At 39.7% G+C, this 18,974-nt stretch overlaps 1 protein-coding gene across 1 annotated transcript in view; it reads left to right on the plus strand.

The window, feature by feature from the left end:
• Nucleotides 1-528: 528 nt before the first annotated feature.
• The window catches only part of LOC146316326 (excitatory amino acid transporter 2-like), a 39,456-nt gene continuing 21,010 nt past the window's right edge, over nt 529-18,974 (plus strand). The window contains exon 1 of the mRNA XM_084733800.1: nt 529-774. The gene's annotated coding sequence lies outside the window, so the exon portion shown is untranslated. The remainder of the gene's footprint in view (nt 775-18,974) is intronic.

An 18,974-nucleotide genomic window follows, 5' to 3' on the forward strand; every position in this document is an offset into this window, starting at 1 on the left:
TTCCTCTGATTTTTTATAGCGTTCATCAGTTTCACAAGTGATTTTCTGTGGGATTGAATTCATGATTGACCTTCAGTGGATAATATACTGTAGAAGATCAGAGGATATAGGATGCTATTCTAGCTATAGATATCAATCATTGGCTTTAATGAGTTTTAGCCTATCTCCAGCAAGTGCAACAAAATAAAGGTCATAACACATCAAAGGCTGGCCAATAAGGGAAGAGGAGCTCAGAAAACCTGCAGAACACCCTTTGCATGTTAATGCACGCTTTAATTGGGCTACTTTAAAGGGTTCAACTGTGGTTTTGTTGATTTTAATAAAATATAGTGGAATGAATCCAGCTCTCTGCACTACAACTCCTTATAATCAGGTTTTGCATCAACTTTGAGAGAGAGGGAGAGTGTGTGAGAAAGAGAGAGACACACAGAGGTAGAGAGAGATGAGTACGGTATAGGCTGCATCTTCAACCAACGGGAGTTGGCATTCCCATGCAGAAGAGACAAAGAGGGGGGAAACGGGCGGAGGTGGGTGGGGGAGTAAAGCGGCGAAGAGTGAGGTGAGGCAGAGCTCATTCAGTGGGATCGCTGAGCTGCGGAGCTCCTCGGATTTTACTGACAGAAAATCCCTCCGTTTGGTCCGTGAAGCGCCCCTCTGTCCTGGACCGCCGTGCGCTCTGCAGCTCGCCGTGGCTGACCTTCTCTGAAGCGGATGCGACAAGGTCCTGCAAGGGGACGAGACCAAAAACTTTTTGCATCGTGGTTTTCAACAAAGGTAAGGTGCTGTTATGCGTTTTTATTTTAGCTTGCAAACAGGATCAATAGCCGCGCAATATTGGAGATGACGAGGGTGTGCTTGGCCTGTCTTGTCGTGACTTGTGGCGTTTTATTGTTTATCATCACAACAATTCACAGGTTAATTGAAATAATTGCTCCATCCAGCAATTGCTGCAGGTGCACTGGTGGTTCTTGTAGGGAAACCACAAGAAAACACATCACAGATCTTCCTCAAATCAACCTGTGAGTTTGGTGCTTTGTTCAATATTAATATTCCACAGATACTCAGGTTAAGACGCTGAAGTGACAACCTGCGGTGCAAAGTCCCGGAGCGCACAAAACAGTGAGCTCTGCGCTGCACATTACATTACACCGGCGAACAAAAGAGCTGCATTTACTCTCATCTCTGTTCGGCTTTCACAAATTTCTGTTTCAGGCGTGCATGCATGAAACAGAAGTCAACCCGGTTTGCTGTATATGAAGGATCTAAGTGATCTAAGTTCACCTTTATGGCCTGTCAGTTGCAGTAACATCACAGGGAACAATCAAAATCCACCTCAACACGTTTGTTGAAAGAGACAGCAGCCGTTGGCAACACTTTGGTGGCAGAGCTGTAGATAAAACCTTTGGGACAAACCTTTTTTTTTTCTCAAATCTCTGACTGTTTGTGTGTGTTTAACCGTGCCTAAAGCATCCTGAAAACCGAGGGACTACCCTCGCCTTGCTTCAGCCAAACGCACAATTTCCCTCCTCAGTCAGATAAAGTGTTGGATGAAGGACAGCAACGTTGAACTTATACCCATACCTTTTAACTGTAAAATTCCTTTGCAACTTTTTGTGTCATTACCGAGTGTATCTGCCTGTCCATGGCACAATCTTTACTACTAATCTTTACTACTATGCTTCTACAGATTAGTCAACAAGTTAAAGTTTGAGTTCACAAAGTCCACTTTTGCTTTAGTGTTTTTTTTAGACTTGGTCTGACTGATTCACTAATAAATCATTTTCTAGCCATTGTCTATAGTTTATTTTTACTTGAGGATGTTGTGTTTGCAAGCAGAGTATTCCATGACATTACCTGTCTTTTTTTTTCTTCCCCGCAATCAGAATATTATATCTGGGATGCATTTTATTTTAGCAGAGAACTTGGGAATGCGCCTGGAAGGAAAAAACCTAAATGCCTATTTTCTGACTAACGCCACCCACCTTTTGAGCCAATCCTTGCAGCCCTCTCCCTCTTTCATATTAAAACGCATGCACTCGTCCACGCACACGCACACACATTCACAAACACACACACACACACTATAGGGCCACACAGTTTTCCAATAGCACCATCAATGTCACCATGGAAACCAGCTCTCTTGGCACCGTCAGTTGATCGCCGTCAGCATTACTCTTGGCTTGTCACTTGAAAATGAGTATGGTGTGTTTGTGGATGCTTCCCTCAACAGTGTGTTGACGCATGCATCCTGGAAATCAGGTGCTACTTCTCCAGTCTGATTTTTTTTTTTAAATATGCATATTCCACCAGTGTTCCTGCAGAGAGGAACTCCCTGCATACTCTGATGTGCATTGTGTGCGGCAGGGCTGGGATCTGAAGAGGCCTTCATGGCCTTCAGTGTAATTGCTGGGAGAATCTGTTAAAGAAAGTGTCCATGCAGCTAATGCGTTTTGTCCTTTTCCCAGAGGCTGCTCTCTAAACTACTGTACTGTGGCATTTGCTGCCTTACATGGATGAGCACAACAGAACAGACATTCAAGGGAAGCTCACACATGCTGAAAGGGGCGATGAGTCATTTAATATACAAATGCACAGCCTGAATGTGTTGGGGGGTGGGATTTTTAATAAGCCAGTGTATGTTTTATGTGTATATCGTGTGAGAGGATTAGATGCTGTGAATGTGGCCATAACAACCAATTCACATAAATGAGAATTCACATTCTGATCAATGGGAGTCTGTTTGGGCACATTATGCACATATTTAGCATTTGTTTACAGAGAAAAGCATCATTAGTGTGAGGGAATTTATGCAGCGACTTTTATCTGGGAGAGCTCCATTAATCCCTCTTACCTGCATTTGTCAGAAAACAAATTATTTCCCGGGTGTTTAGGTTTTGTTGCATGCTCTTCTAGGAAATATATTCTATTTAATATTAGTTGTTGTTTTTTTATTCTTTTTTATGTTATTACCATAGATATATTCAGATTCATAATGTCTGTTGCATAGACTCAATGAATCAAAATAAATGCTGCATATCCCTTTTTAGATGTAGCACCTTTTAAGACAAGTCTCTCATTAAGGAGACTCTTCAAATGACCAAAAGTAAATTAATTAATTCTGTGATTCTAATATTTGTGTTTGTTATAGTAAGAATTGATGTTGATAATGGAGCTGCAATGATAAATCCATTATCGATTATGAAATCAATTGGCAGCTATTTTGACAATTATTTGTTTTGGTTTCAGTCATTTTCTTAAGCATAAAAAGTCAAAATTCACCATTTCTGACATTTTTAGAAAATCAAACAACTAATCAATTAATCGAAAAAATCCTGACAGCTTAATCAAGAATGAAAATGATTGTTAGTTGCAGCACTAATGCTGATAACAAACTGGTTTTTGGATAAGACTGTAAATGAAAGTTAATGATCCTAAGTCCAACATTGTATGATGAAAGTACCCAACCTTTTGAGCATAAATGCATCCAAGAAATTATACACGCATACCCGCACACACACAACAAACAGAGGCACTCACACGCCCAGACAAAACCCTGCAGCGTTGCCGATCGACGAGTCCAAATCATATTCCTTGGAATCTGCTCTGATAACCATCTGTGAAGACGTTACTTTAATGAGGGGAGACATTACTCAGGGCAGAGGAGATGTTTACATGAACATGTGTGGTGGAGAGTGTGCCTTTGTGTTTCAACACAGGCTATTCTACCGTGAGGTACACACACACACACACACACACAAATACACACACTTAGGGGGTGGGTAGTTGTGGAGATATGCAAGCCCAGGGTAAATAATATGGAAAGGAAAAGAAAGTAACAGCAAAAAAAATCAATATCTTGACTAACTGATAGCTTCTTCATTGTCTGTGCTTTACCGTGGAAATTAAATTTTTCCAATCAATCTCAACAGTTTTATGGATTGTCGGCTGTGCTTGAGAATCATTCAGAGAGGAATCCACTGGATGGATTTGTCTGGAACACTCAGAGATGACTGGGAATAGTAGACCAGATGGCAAATGAGCCATCACCAGTAAGCAGGCATGAACTGATTAGAAGAAAATTGCATTGACACTGCAGAGTGAGCTGAAAGAATAATTGAATTCTATACGCTCACATGTAGTGGATAAAATTTGATAATATGCTCCTGTTTTCACAGCGAGAATGAGTTATAGTTTTATATAACGCTGTAGAAAATAGTGCTGTTCTATTTTCTTTGCTGTTGCCTTCATATTTTGTACACTGCCCTGTAATGTACTTCAGTGCGGTTTAGTGCCTGAGAAAAACAATAAAACCCAAGAACAATGTGGAAACACTTCAGCTTCTGCCAGACAAACTGAGATTTTGCACTGCCAGAAGTGTTAGATAGAGTGGGAGAGTAGCTTTAATATGTGGGAGTGACAGAAAGAGAAAAAGATGAGGAGGACAGACAGCGAAGAATAGAACTCTTTCTTTGGTTGAAAAGAGATAAATGACTAAAGGATGGAGTGAAGGAGCAGGATAGAAGTTGGGGTTGTTTCTAGACATGCACATGCATGAGGATGTAAAAGGCAGAGGTGGGAAGAGCTAGTTAAGTAGATTTTTCAGGCATCTGGACTTTACTTCAGTATTTATTTTTTGAATAAAATTTTACTTTTATACCCTACACTTAACACAAATGTCTGTACTTTTTAGTCCTTACATTTTCAAAACTGACTCATCACTTTAGTGTTAATGCATGTGAGGAGAATTATTGATTATTTTTATTTGGCAGCACTGTGCGCCGCCTTCCCAACATCCAGGCTTATTTCACCCTTAAGTAACAGTAACACAGAAAAGATGATACCTTAGTGTATCAATCAGAGCATGTCATGCATGACAGATGTAACCAGATGAAAATGCAGAAAAAGATTAAATAACAAGATAAAAAAAAATGCCCTAAAATACATAACAAGATGAAAACAACATAAAAGACATACCAAGACAAATATGATGTATGTAGACAAAAATGGCGTGACAAGATGAAAACAACACAGAAGATGTAACTACACAAAATGATATAAGAAGACTGTTTCAGTATAGCCACATGAAAAAGATGTAACGAGATCAAACAAGACAAGCTGTAAGAACATTAAAACAACATAATAAGACGTAAATTACATAAGAAGATGAAACAAATGTAACAAGACAGACAGAGAAGGAGACTCAACTGCAGAGAAAAAATGAGCTGCCTATGGCTTTGCACTGAAACAGTTAGTGAAAATGTCCTTAGAGGGCTACGTTTGACTTTTATACTTTGAGTACATTTCAGAGCCTGTACTTTTTCTTATGTATATGTGTACATACGAAAAATGTGTGTACTTTTGTCACCTCTGGTAAAACGGCCTGCGCAAGCAGACTGAAGATGGAGCATATGCTACCTGTCTGCAGCCTCTCCTCTCACTGCTGCTTGGAAAGACTGCGAGGAGAGCGAGAGAGAAAGAGTGATAAAAATAGAGAGTGAGAAAAGGGAGGCGGGGAGCAAGCTGGGAAAAGTGTAGGAATGAAAGAAAGAAGGAAGAGAAAAGGACAGTAGAAGTGAAAAAAAAAAAAACAAGCGGGAGGAGAGGAAACAGGTGAAATAGACACCAGAATACGATGAGGAGACATCCACAGAGATGTGTGTGTGTGTTTGTGTTGTGTGTCTCCATTCAGGGAGCTTCTCTGTGGTCTTGCTGGCAGTCTGTGGCATCTAGTGCTTGAGTAATCCTCCTGGGAACACGCTGAAGCTGCCAAAGTGCCATCCAGCTCCTCTTTTCACTCTTTACCACCCTCATGCTCGTCTATCTCTGTCCCTCTTTTTCTCACTTTCTCAATACTCCTCTTTCTCTGCCCTTAGCTGTTCCTTTCATTTCAGTCCTCCCTAATTACCTTAATATCATCCAGTTTCATTTGTTTCTGCACTTGATTCTCCCTGTACTCCTTTTCGGGCCTCCTCATCACTGTATTCCCTGATGTGAATCTTCCTAATATGTGGGATTCATGCTCTTTTTCCCCTTCTTTTCTCGCTCCTGTAGTCTTTCCTATAGATTGAGTGTTTCGGTTCTCAGAGAGTAGAACAGAGTGAGGCCTTTCCCATGGGTTGACCAAACAAAGAGCCTGGCTCCCTTCACTTCTGTATGACTGCACAGGAACAGAAACACAGGCATTCACCAGCGACTCTGCTGCTGGGCGGCAAAGCGATAGATCTCCGCCGGCCGTGGTCGAGGCATTTCTTCAGTTTCTCTACGAGACAGTAGCAGTCATTAAACTGCACATATGATCTGTGTTGATGTGTAAAGGGATGGAACATAGTGTCAGAAAACGGAACCATCATGTGTGTTTTAACAAACGCTTCAACAATTATTTCCAGGGGATTTGCCTTTTAGTAGCTGTTTAGCTGTAAACCTTGTATGTAGAAATTTTCAGGTCCGTACACTCTTGCATTTGAGAATTATCATGCGGTGGAAATTGAATTTCCCTGAATGTTTCCACAACACAGGTGAAGGAAGCCACCTGGCAGCTGTCATGAGCAAAAAATACAGTGAATACAGATGTAGAAATAATTGAGATAACTTTATTACCTTTGCAGTGAATGTTGCTGTGACCCTGCCTTGGCGCAGGACAGTCACTAAAACATACAATACAGTATACTAAAAACAATCATATAACACATTAAAACAGACAAAATATCTTGGCTGAAAGCAAAATATACTTTGTCTCAAACTCAAATTGGCTTGTGGCCTCTGCTGGAATTTTCTTCTCAAAGGAAGTACCACAAGACAATGTAATATTTCTTAAAATTAACTTATTTATTTCCATTACTAACATATTTTCATCACACTTAACAAAAAATGCAAACAACACTTTCTATACATTAGCAAACTCTTCTGTCACTTTGAATTTGGCTTTAATACCCTGATGAAAATCTAGCAGAGCATTGTTGGTATTTTTTATTAAAAGTTTGGAAAAATAGAAACAAAATAATTTCGCGGCTTGGATTATATGGGGTCATAGTTGGGGCCGGACTTGGCAGGTTGAGATCCCTGCCTTTAAGTGTCAAAATGTAAGTGCCAAAGGTTCACAAATCAAATAACCTATAATTACAATAAAATACACACTTTGTTAAATAATAATAAGAAAAAAATGAGCAAAAAAACTAAATATACATTTTGAAATCAATTTTTATCGGAATTTCAACTTTCCACTAGTTTATAGTGTATTAGTTGTCAGACATGTTGAGACATGGGTGTGCAGCCAGTGCAAAGACCATGTGGGAACTTTTTGCTTGGTTTCATCTGGTAGACGCAGGTTAAAAGTCACTAAGGCCACAAGGCAAAGAAATTTCCACTAAAGCTGAAGATAAGAAGATCAGGCTAACACATCCTAAAATATACAGTCAATACACACAAGTTCCTCTCACAAGTGGACTAAGTTGATGTGGTCAGTAGTGGTTGTATCCGCTCCAATTTAAGTGATTAAATCTCCAGTTTTCATTCTTTCTTTTCAGCTGGACGCAGATTCAACATAATTACTGTCACATACTAACATTTACATACTGGCTGAGGGGCCCCAGAGAGGATTGAGTCAGTGTTTACTGCGTACAGTGAAGGCCTCATCCCACCCACCCCCCTCACCACTGCCACTGTCTTCCTCCCTGAAAACCCCAAACCACCCACATCCCATTGGCACCTGCTACATCGGAATCCAGGTCAGCAGGGGGAGTCACGGAATTGCTCAGAGAGTGATTGGTAAAGGGAAGAGGGGGTGGACAGGGGGGGTCTGTTTTTGTGTTTTTTTTTTTTTTCTCTTGGCACCAGAGACCATGCCACAGAAAACAATCGTCCCATTGTGCAGCGACAAAAGAATCATAATTAATGCACATTAAGCAGTTTGGTCAAAACAAATAAAAGACTTCATCTAAACAATTGTCACAAGATGCAGTCTGACAGATTCACACTGGTTGTCGCATGGAGCGACGTTTGTTTATTCCATTTCCTCCACACAGAGGCAATAACATTTCAAAATAAGACAATAAAGCAGAATAATTTAGTTTCACTTGAATTTAGGAGAGAGGGAGATGAGAGAGTGAGTTTAAAGACTAAAAAAGAATATTGACAGCTTCCAAACAATCCAAACTATACTTCAGAATTTTAGAATTTAATTCACTGTACATAAAACTTAAAATTGGTAGTGTTCAGGCCTTAAAATTTAAGTTGTAGAAAACATGTTTAATAAGCTTAAGATATTAATTTGAACGAACAACTCAGTTAACCGTTTCAAATACTGGGACATGTGACCTTACAGAATCAAAAGAGCCTTTAAAATATAGTTAAGAATATGTTACAGTAATACATTTTGAATATGAAGTATTTGATTTAACTTTAAAAAAAGTTATCATTTGGGCTGCCTTAAATTATATTATAAACTATAATTTGAAATAATTTGAAAGGACATGTTGAGGTAATAATTCAAAACAAATAAATATTTCTTGTCAAATAAACTTGATACTAATTCAGTTTTTACTTTACTTTAGAAAACTTGTTCCCTATGTGAAAGATATTAAGTTGAACCAACAATTGTTAAGTCAGACTGGTGAACAACGTAAACAATTTTGATTTGCTTTTACATTTTCTTAGTTTGAAAAAAGGGTCTCAAGAGACTTTAACTCTCAAATAATGTATCATGCTTCTTCAGAAACTTTTAAAACATTTATTGGGTTAATTGAACTCTGTACAGTTCATTCATTCAACTCATAATTTCAAGTCAAAAGACATCAAGTTCGATAAACTTATGTTTATAAGTTCTGAAGTGTTCTGAAAATAAATACTAGAAATTTTAAGTTCAATTAACTTGAGTAACTAAAACTTCTATATTTATGCAGATTAATATAAAGGTTATTTGATTTAACCAAATTCCAGTCTGATAACTTTATTATGAATTTTCTCCTGAAGAAAACTTGTTCTAGCTGCTTTTCTCCTCATATCCTTCCTTTTTAGAGTTAAGCTTTAATGGAGGTGTCATAATGAGGATAATGGGAGGATCAGCTGATCAGGAAAAAAGAGAAAGTTATTGTTAGGTATCATTTTCACTCTTGATCCTAGTGCCCTCAGCTGGGGTCTGGCCTCACCTGCAAGACAGGAAAAAAATAGCTAGAAATAGTGTAAAAAAGTTCAAAACTAGTGTCATTTTTCACCTTGCCCACTGCCCCTCCCCGTCTCACCCACCTTCCTCTTCCTTTGCCCCCTTTTTACTATTCCACAAATCCTCAATTAAGTGCGTAATGGGCCTCTGAGGCAGGTTTGTGTGCTTCTTTGTTCAGCACCGGGGGATCGGCCGGCATTAATGTTCCTCTTGAGTATGTAAATAGCCTGAGCTGTGGGAGCGCGGAGCAGAGCTGCCACTTGTCTGCTTAATCGCGGAGAGCTCCATCACTTTCGGACATTTTAGGGAGCCAAAACGGGACATGCATGAGAACTTCAGCACCAAATACAATGCCCACACTTGGAGGAGTAACCTCAGCACCAATGTCCCACCTCCCACTTCTTCCGGAATAAACCCCTTTTGCTCTCTCACCCTCGGGGACTCTTTACCCTTCTATACCCTCCTCTCCCCCCCAAAAAAACGTCCCTCACCCCTCCTACTCCACAGATCTCCGACCAATCCTCCCGCTGCATGTGTGCTGCTCCCCACTGCTCAGCCTATCCCATCCCGACAAGCCCAGCTGATAGACCCTGCAGTCCAGTTTTGTTTACCTCGCCCACTTGTCCAGCGGAACACACAACAATCCCCTTCATTGCATGTTTGTCAGCCCCCTTTTCAGAACTAAAAGAGGAGAGGGGGGGTGGGGGGGTTTACAAAAACAAAAAACGAAGGAAACAATTAAATTGCCCCTCCTCCCCATGAACCCTGTGCTAGCGGTTTCCCAGCTCTAGATTCTGTGAACTAACTTGGAGGCCTGTAAAGTGGCCCATTATTCTAGTAGGGGTGGCGTGTTCCAAGAGCGGCTTGCCTCAATGGCTGATGAACACAGAGAGGGTTTTGTTTGAGGGTTTTTGGCTCACCACATTATGCGCTGGTTAATTAGGAGCTGCATCTATCTATCTATCTATCTATCTATCTATCTATCTATCTATCTATCTATCTATCTATCTATCTATCTATCTATCTAGACTTTTACCTCGCAGTGTCTAAAAACTATACATATACAAACGATGTGCTGTGACATAGGCCAGAATTATGAACACACTATAAATATCGGTTTAACTTTAAAAAACGTTAGTGCCCGTCTGCCTTAAAATTTTAAATTGGCTGAAAAGACATGTAGAGAAGTTGAGGCAGTTTTGTAATTATTCAACACAAACTTTTCTAGTCAACAGAAGTGATACAGTTGTACTGTGTAAATGTGTTCAGTAAAGGTTAAGATGTTAAGTTTAATCAGCAACAAACATAAATTGTCAGTTGACTGAATTTGAAAAGACAAGTTGAGGTCGTTTTGTAATTATTATTTATGCAATTATTCAAAACAAATAAACCTGTCAAATAAACTTGATACTCATCCAGTTGTACCTAAGAAAATGAGATTAACATATTAAGTTGAACCAGCAACTCTTTAGTCAGACTGATGAACATTATAAAGAAATTTGATTTCCTTGTATATTTTCTACATTTAAAAAGTCTTAAAAAGGGTGTCGGGACAGTTTTAACTCTCCAACAGTGCATACCGTGAAGTCTGCTGATATACTGATCATTATTTCTTTACAAAAGTAATTTAATGATTGAATACTGTCCAGTACATTAATTCTGAAAATAAATCCATGGAAATTTTAAATGTAATTAACATGAATAAATAAAATTTGTTTATTTACATTAAGTTCATGAAAAAAGATTAGTTGATTCCACTTAATTCTTCTATGATTTTTCACAGTGCAGATAGATAATATGGGTCAAGAAAATTGACAAAAGAAAGAAAGGGGAAATGTGCTAACAAATTATATGGAATATATTATTCCATATAATTTGTGTAAATCAGTGTCATCATGAAACAATATAATATAGATTCTCTGGACAATTACATGATATTTGCCAATATAACAAGGTCTGCCACAATATTATCTTGATTTGATTCAATTTAAGGGTCTGATATCAATGTCTGATATCAATATCAATGTCCATTTAACGCACCCAGTTAAATTTATGTCAACTCAAAAAAAGCAACTAAAACATGATTTTACAAGCTTATGACCGAAGTCTTCCACACAATTTTCATATCTTCAAGATGACAATATGGATCAGTATTTTCACTGTGCATCACTGTTATTGGATCGTTGAAGACTGAACCAGTACATCAATCCAGATCAATGTGTTGTTACATCCCTATATGATATGTGAATTATATATGAAATTCCTGTGTAGCTTTTTACAGTGTAAACCTTATATCTGAAAAAGAGAATAGAGCCTAAATATTGCCTAGGTTTACATAATATCAGTCGAATTCATTTAGATTATCTTTTCCAATGGAATATTAAAAGAATATTGAAATCAGTTTGACATACTACAGAATCCTGCTGTATCCAGATGGATCCTGACATCACTGGGAATCCTGGGTGCTCTTATTGTATGAGGATTACAGTGAACCAGGATTTCGGGGAATTTGTGTTGTATGTCTTAAATCTCGACTGAAGGGGGGTTTACCATCCTCTGAGCAGGCTAAGATGAGTGCACTCTGGGGATTTGGCTCTTACTGGGATCAAACAGTGGAAATGTGCTGAAAATGTTTTTGCCTAGACGTTCTGATCATGATTGAGTGTGACTATAGGCAGGCTGTGATAATTAGGTGGTGGAAAAAACCTAAGCGAGCACATCCACTCTCAATGGCATTCCAGTCCTGCGTGTGACTGAAGAAATATTTACATAGTTTGACAAAGTATGCGGGGAATAATGACGTGGAAAGAAAAACAATGAAGTGAGGAGCAGCAGCAGGGGTCCCTCTGTGGCTTTTTACATTTAACAGCAGTCAGTTAGGCGACGATTAGATTTTATTTTCACTATATTTAAGTGCTATGAGAAAATCCCTCCTGGTTCATGTGTGTAGAGGTGGTTCTGAAAGAACAGTGACGGTGAAGTGGTCCTGAAAGGAAAGCAAACTTGCATTGTTCGAGGCCTAAAGTCATATTAACAGCTTACTGCACAAACTGAAGTTTTGCTTTTCTAAAAGGGTAAAGGCAGTCCAAACATATTTCTTGGATCCTCTGTAGTCTTAAATGTTGCAGATTTATTTTATGATATTTTTTTTTATTTCTGTTTGCTACAAAAACAGTTGGCCATCACTCAGATTCACACCAGATTTTCATACTCCAAAGGTTTTCTTGGTATCCTGTGCGCTTCGGTGCCTAGAAACAAGAGTGCTGGGTTCCAGGTATCTGCCTCTGCTGAATTTGGGTTGTCTGTCAGACATGCATAGCAGCTGAAGGCACTTCTTTAGTTGACATGATAGCAGCGATATGTTGTGCATTTGTGTAAAAACAAAAACAGGGAGACGAGGAGGGAGAAGGCAGTGAAAGAGCAATGCGTAGGGAGTGTAATGAGGAAGAGAGATGCATACTGTAAATAACACACTCACACACACACAGATAATAAGAGAGAGAAAGAGAGAGAGAACCACTGACAGCTCTGTCACACTTCCCTGCTTTCCTGATATGCTTCCCTACTGTATTCCGGTCATCCTCGATTTGATGTGTTCTCCTCAGTGCAGATACACAGACAAGGATTGTTGAGATCAGAAAAAACACGATGCATACAGGGAGACGTCTTTTCAACTATATAATGATGATACCTTATAGAAATGTGTGTACGATATCATTACCACAGAGGATGTCCACATACACTGTAAAAAAAAAAACAGACAGACTTTTCTTGTATATAATAAACAATCAAGTAATTCAAGTAATAAGGAATACGATTTATTGAGCATGCTTTCTTAAGAACTACTGAATTTTTATGAAGTCTGTGTGACTAGAAAAGTTTATTTATGTTGACATATTACAAAATTACCTCAACTTTTCTTTTTCAAATTCAGTCAATCTAAAATGTTAAGGCAGCCTGGAGACTAACTTGTTTAAGTCAAAACAAATTCTTTTTACATTGTACAGTTTCATCTCCTGTTTACAGTAATAAGCATGGCATGACACCCAGCCTGTACATAACATATGGTACAAAACCCCAAAGCACAAGAGTCATTTAAAGCAGGCAGTACTGTGTGAAATTAATTGTAATCTATGTCAAGGAATTTCTGTTGGTTGAACAGACAGTGTGCAAGATACAGTATACAGCCAGTATACTTCTAGTACTTTTGTCTAAGAATATAGAATATAAACCTGAAAACTCTACGCAGGGGCTTTACCATTGTGTAATGTATTTGGTTAACCTTAGAGGAAGGCAATTATCTCATTATGACATTTCAAACATAGTTTTACTGTCATGTTTTTATAACTATATGAACTTGACAGATGACCTGTTCTATTTTAGACATGGCCTAACATCCTAGAAATATATGTGCAAACTAGAACCATAAGGGGCTCTTTGGCTTGTCCCCTATAGGAAAACCCTTTTGGTTATGTGGAACCCTTTCAGAGAACCCTTTATCCAGAATCTTTCAACCTTCTGGGGGTGCTAACAAGAAACCACACAGGGGGTCTTCCGAGAACCTTTTTAAATTCCAAGGGTTTTATTTAGAACCCACTCAGGGGTTCTTCCATGTGCTAGCAATGTGTATGTATGTGCGTGTGTGTGTGTGTGTGTGAGTGATTGTCCATCCTAGCTGGCTGATGTAATGAGCAGTGTGTGTATGTGTGTGTGTGTGCAGGAATGCCCTTTCTGTCAACACTGCGGGGTGGTGTGAGGAGAGTGGGCCACTGCTGCAGGCTGTGCTCCGTCCCTACAGACTCACTACAGTGTTTAATTAGTGAGAGAACATCCATCCTCCTTAGTCCTCTTATTGGCAAATCCTGAGTGAGACTGTAACCCCGCCCCCCACCCCACCCCGCCATACCACTCAACTAGACCAACAGAGATTTATGACCACAAACAACAGTACAATATTCTGTGTGTGTGTGTGTGTGTGTGTGTGTGCTTTAATTTCCATGTATTCACACTAATGTGAGCCAGAGGGGGGGTTAGACAGTGAGTGTAAGTGCATGTATCGTCTGCATATATTTATATTTGAGAGTGTGGCAGGTGAGTCTAGCGATGTATGAAACGTGATTTGTGCACTAATCTCATTGCACCGGGCCAGCTGCCCAACACAGATGTCAGCTCTTCATGTATCCACAGATAACCTGATGACAAAGAAGCCCTTCATAATACTGTACATGTAGCGACATGCTCCATCTCATTCTCCACTTCAATTGATTTCTTAATCATGTCCTCCGCCCAACCCCTGTTCTCCACCTCTGCTCATTTTCTAATCGCCATTCCATTCCTTTGTCTGCATCCTTACCTTCATCGGCCACACCTTCCCATTTCCACCCTCCCCCTTTTTTCCTTCACCCTTCCCCCATACATTGTTACACATCTATCTTTATGTGGCATTCCTACCGTTTTACCCCTCCCACCCTCTGTCTACTATACGCCTCCCTTCTCCCTCTGCCTCTGTCATCTCCCTCTCAGCGATGCAGCGGGTATACATAGTGGTGGTTGTAGTAGGGGGTGGGGGTGGTCCTGCCTTACCCAGATTTAATGAGCTCCTGTGGGGATCGGACTGAAGCCATCAAACGCTGCGTGCTGCTATATAGCCAGCTCTGTTAAACAGATGCGCCTTTGCTAATGATAGTAGCGTCTCTTCATATGCAGCCGACGTGAACGCAGGAACAGCTATAGGAGGAAAGAGATGAGGGATGGCTGTGTCTGCAGTAGGTGTGTGACCCCTCATCCAATGGAGAAAGTACAGCAGCTCCTCTGACCTTTCATCTCAGCAGCTCTAGGCAAATGATGGGGGCTGGGGAGAGGGCAGTAACAAAATCCTTTTGGTAGCAGCTTTGAAGGACACCACAGACAACATATCATTACAGTTAAGACTCTTAGAACATGAGGGAGGAAAGAGTGAGTGTTACAAATGCTTAGGATCCCTATGCAGTATTTGATTTCAGTCATTTCCAGGTCTGGATATGTATGGAAAAAGACAGGAGAGTATGGGAAAATATTTGTGTTTCCAGAGTATTGTTTGTATTTTTTTATTTTTTGTTCGATAGAATATACAATTAAGAATTTCTAAAAATAAACTGATCATAAAAGCAGACTGTCTTTTATGGTAAATGTGGCTATATCTTTGAATTGCATGTGTACATAGCATCACAAATAGGCCAAAACAGAACCTGCGTAATTCTGCTTTAATTGTGATAACGCACACTGACTTTGAACAAAAGTAAGTACATAATACATTCGAACAACCTACATTTGTATCAAGAAGAGCTCAAGGAAATATTTGTTGACTGTTGGTGATGTTTTTCCATCACCAACAGTTTAGAACAATGTGTGAGTCCACCAGCATGAAATGTAGGACACATAGCAAGGTTCAATGTGGAGCAGAAACCAAAAATGTATTTGCAAAACAATTAACCATTAATCATTCATCTCCCCAAAATTACCACTCCACATATATACAACATATATACAAATATTAATAAGTAACTGGCATCACAACTGTAACTGTGGCTTTGAAGTGGGTTGGATTAGATGCCATCAAACTAAGTCTCTTTGCAGATATTATCCAGATGAATGGAAATCACCCAATTCACCCTTATAACAACCACTCCCCCGGTATAATAGGCTGTTAGCTCATAATTACAATGGGATTGGTCACATCTGAGAGACCTATGCAGACTACGACACTAGCATCAGGATTCCCAGAGGCTCTCTCTAATGACTGCCTCATTACGGACACAAAGAGTTGTGCCAAACAAAGGGAAACCTTAGAGGATGCTGAGGGACAGGCACGTACGGTACGGTTCAACTGCCAGGATGCTGATGCACCCTGATTGTAAAATTGAAAGCTAAAAATGGAAAATGTGATGAAAGCATAAAAATAGGAGTTACAGTTTAAAGCGTTTGCCAGATTTCAGCACATGATGGATAGTAACCAAGTAGGAGATTTGTTTTCTTTGGTAGCGTTGTAATTGAAAAACACACCAATAGCAGCCAAACAGGGAAGATTTGCTCCCTGAGGTCAATGTATAGTATGTGTGTGAAATTCTTTTGAAAACTATATTTGACAATAGTGGTATGTTTGATTTGTGAGGGCTTTTGGTAGCTCTGGTGCTGGAATTCTACCTGCTGACCTCAGGATCAGGCTCCTTTACAGTAGCTCAGGTCAACATGAGCTGAGGTTTGTGGCTATGTCACTGACCATGGTACTGAATGCCTGCCCTGCTGCCCCATATCTGTTGTTAAGGGTCAACCCTTCCAGACCTGACTGCCCAAACACAGTAAAGGTAGCAGTAGTACAAAGTTAGAGTGAAGTATTTACAATTACTGCTAAAATGTACAATGTAGATTTATGTAGATTTTAATGACACAACTTGTCCCAAGTTTTAACAAGCTACACAACTTATACACTTGGGTTGTAAATTTTGTGCATTTTCCTAAACCAATTGAAAACGGTCAATTAATCATTACTAATTAATAAGATACAAATGCATTTCTTCTTCTTTTGACTCATGTTCATTCTTTGTTGGCAATTAATCGATTGATGATTGATCATTAACTCCGCTGCCACACACTCTCTTTTAGGCATTTAAGTTTTTAATAATCTGAGTTTCACTGTGTTGTTTCTAGGAATCAAAGCAAAAAATATTCAATTTTGTTACATAGTAAATGGTTTTGTAGACATATACTGTGAGAGAAAGTGTTTTCCATTTCCGCAGAGAAACCAACAGTTTCTCCAACAGTTTATTACTGACAACATGTTTTGTGACTGTTTATATTTCCTTTGTCCTGCTCCTTTAAAGCAAAAATCCGATCTTCTCTAGCACTAAGTAAAACATCACAAATGAACTCATTTATTCTGGTTGTAAATGGGCACATTAATGATGATTGATGATGATTGATGATGATGTATCATATCCTTTGGAATCTATTATTTGCTCTCCATTCATTGATTAACTATTTCATTCATTCAGCAGTGAGTGACAGCGTGGAATTGACTTGAGTGAATATCGGCAAAAAATCATCACATGTGCAGCTTCTTTGGCTCTGTGTCAGTCATAGATCAGACTGCATTCTCACTGCAATGTTCACTTGAAATCAGTTCAAGACAGCTTTCAAGCGGACCACTGACTGACTCTGCACACCTACCTTTGTTTGGAGTCACTCTCTTAAATTAAGCAAGTAGTTGATATTGGAACAATATGTGTTGTGTGCTTTGGGTGAGTAGATTGAGAATGGTACATGATCCATACACTCAATTCAATGACATAATATAAGAACATATTTTCCATTTTTAAACACCATTCTCCAAGAGATGATCTGACAGAGACAAGTTAAGGTAAATTTCATCCGGGCAGTTCTTTGAGAAACGTATATTGGGAATTATAGGAGGGCTTGGTGGTATTTGGGCTTTTGCAAAGTTTTGAGGTGACTTCCACCCGATGGGAAAGTATTTTGCTTGTTTGTTTCTTAGTGAGCAGCACTCTTGGAGGCTCCACTGTGTTTGGTTGAGCTATTGAAGAACAGTAGGTTACATTGCTGATGTATTAATCCAGATTTGCATGACAGTCCACAAATCTCTCCATCACTATCCATCACTAAATGCATTCATCCCTACAACCATCTAGGTATTCATAATTGAGAGGCGTAGAGTGACAAAGCTTCCCTTTCTTTAGATGCTGGAATTTATCTCCCACTTCCTATGCACGGCACAACCTGAAGTGTTTGCTGAGAGCTTCATTTGGGGTGTGTGGTGGGGGCTTTTTCACAGCTCCCAGGCAGCCAGTATGTGTGAGCCCATTTCTTCCCACTGCATGGCAAGTGGCTGTGAGGCCCAGAGGGGCCAGATATATCCGGAGCTTGGCCCAGCTCCAGTTGTCTTTACCTCACAGTATATTGTGATGCTCCAGTCATGAGAACGGGCATTGGGACCCTCCAGAGACCAGTGGGAAACTTGTATTCTCATTTACATCTGTCTCTGCGCTATCGCATGGATCCCAACAACATGAATTACACAACAACCACGCGCTAATGCAAACTTAATTATTAAGTAAGCACATGTTGAGGATGTTTTTGTTTACAAACTAATTACAAACTTTTGGGTGTTTCCAAAACTGGAGATGTTCAAGTTCCTCTAAGGACAAAAAGTATGTTACCACAACTATATTATAATATTATTGGATTATAAGACTTTTTCAAAACTTCAGAATTCCAGTTGGGCTCAAAAATCTAATCTACTAAAGTGAGTTGCCTTGAAATTTTGAATTTTCCCAAATTTTTAGTTTTTAAAGTGTGAAATGTCTTTGCTGAGGTAAAGATATAATGTGCCTATCCATTTCCTAAACTTTCAAGCTGTTGGCCTATCCCGTCTTTATATGGTGTGTGTGCAGGCTATGTGTTTGTATGCTCTGTGTGTGTGGCTGTGCGTTTCCTCTTCCCCTTCATCCCCTTCTCTTTAAGCTGCAGAGTGTTGCTAGGACAACCCCTCGTGGTCCTTGCTGCATCGCAGCGGTCCTCAATACCAGCACTCAGGGAACCTCCTCGCACTGGGAAGGCAGCATAAAATCGGGATAATCGCCGTCGATTATGGGACACAATGGGCTGCAGCTTCTGAAAGATTCATTCATCCTGGAAAAAGAGACTGTGGAGGGGGAAAGAGAAAGGGGCGCCTTGGTCCCTCCGTTGCTCTCCCACGGTGGGCACAGGCATGACATCAGTGGCCTGAAAGGACTGGCATTCTGGACATGCCCACTGCCCTCCC

This window comes from Lutjanus erythropterus, chromosome 13 (assembly GCF_056507025.1).
Source record: "Lutjanus erythropterus isolate fLutEry1 chromosome 13, fLutEry1.hap2, whole genome shotgun sequence".
NCBI classification, from domain to species: Eukaryota; Metazoa; Chordata; class Actinopteri; order Lutjaniformes; family Lutjanidae; genus Lutjanus; species Lutjanus erythropterus.